At 36.6% G+C, this 1,507-nt stretch overlaps 1 non-coding gene across 1 annotated transcript; it reads right to left on the reverse strand.

Moving 5' to 3' along the window:
- Positions 1-1,021: 1,021 nt before the first annotated feature.
- Positions 1,022-1,125, reverse strand: LOC116600425. Its single transcript, XR_004289638.1, has one exon. It is a non-coding gene; the product is annotated as a U6 spliceosomal RNA (small nuclear RNA).
- Positions 1,126-1,507: the final 382 nt, after the last annotated feature.

A 1,507-nucleotide genomic window follows, 5' to 3' on the forward strand; every position in this document is an offset into this window, starting at 1 on the left:
CTCCTATTCTGTGCTTGCCGTGTGCCAGCCACTCTGGAGAATATGACGAGAGTAAAACAGAGCCTTCTATTCTCACCAAACTTGAACTCATCTTTTCAAGTTTTATGATACCCTTCTTTTCAGGCCCTTCTAAACCTATGCTTTACTTGCGTTCTCCAATTCACACAGCTAGATGTTGGGAGGCATTTCTGTTCATTTCCAACTGGGTTGACTATGTAACACAATTACAGACATCCGACTAATAATCAGAATCAGTGGTTTACCAGTAACGTTATTTTAAGGTCAGCATGTGACTACTGCTGGCAGGTTGGTGAACAGAGGAAAACAGGAAATGAATGAAAATCATTTATTAACATTGAAAATAATTTGAAAGGTGTTGGTCCTGGGGTAAATAGCACTTGGCCGCTGCAGATGAGGGAATGGGAATTTTCCAAGGAAAGGGCTTACCTGAAAGAATTTTCCAAAATTTGGTTTTGGTATCATGGAAAAACACTAATTTCAACACAATGTTATTGATTACTGGGCATACTCTCAAGAAGTACCTGCTCACTAAGAACTATACAATGAAAATTCTTCAAAATCACTGCTACTCTCATACCTTGAGTATAACCTTAAAATAAAAGAGAAAAAAAGGATAAAAAAAGAAAATGAAATTTTTATTGTGCACTCCTTATATACCAGACTTGGTCATGGATGCTTTCATAAACACCACGTTACCTACATTTCACAACAAACCTGTGAGTTAGAATTGCCAGTTTACAAATGGAAAATATAGAGGCTTGGAAAAACTCAAATAACTCTTAGGACAGCTTATAGATAGTGTGTGCCTAAAACCAGGATTTGTGTCTTTCTGTCAAACTGCAAGGTCCTGACTCAAAGTACTTTCTCCAATAAGAGGCTATATATTAGGGAATGGAAGCTTTGGGGAGAAATTCAGAATTTTTCTCATTAAATAATCATTTAAGAGATGTTGAAGTCTTCAACCACAAGTTTTTTATTATTTATCTATTTATTTGTTTATTAAAATATGGAACACTGCATGAGTTTTCATGTCAGCCTGCACAGGGATTGTGCTAATCTTCTCTGTATTGGTCCAGTTTTAGTATGTGAGCTGCCAATGAACACTAAATTATATTTTAGTTTATTCTATAAAGTATGCATTAATCATATTTTCCTTGAAATATATATGTCTATATATATATATGTCTATATATGAACTATATATGTCTTTTTATTAAAAATTCTAAAACAGGGCATCTTGATGGCTCAGTGGGTTAAGCCTCTGCCTTTGTCTCAGGTCATGATCTCAGGGTCCTGGGATTGAGTCCCATATCGGGCTCTCTGCTCAGCAGGTAGCCTGCTTGCCCCTCTCTCTCTCTCTGCCTGCCTATGCCTGCTTGTGATCTCTGTCTGTCAAATAAATAAATAAAATCTTTAAAACAAAATTCTAAAACATTTTGCTTGGACAGGACCTGCTGCCCTGTCCTTCCCTTTATCCTAGGACTCT

Source organism: Mustela erminea, chromosome 9, assembly GCF_009829155.1.
Source record: "Mustela erminea isolate mMusErm1 chromosome 9, mMusErm1.Pri, whole genome shotgun sequence".
NCBI classification, from domain to species: domain Eukaryota; kingdom Metazoa; phylum Chordata; class Mammalia; order Carnivora; family Mustelidae; genus Mustela; species Mustela erminea.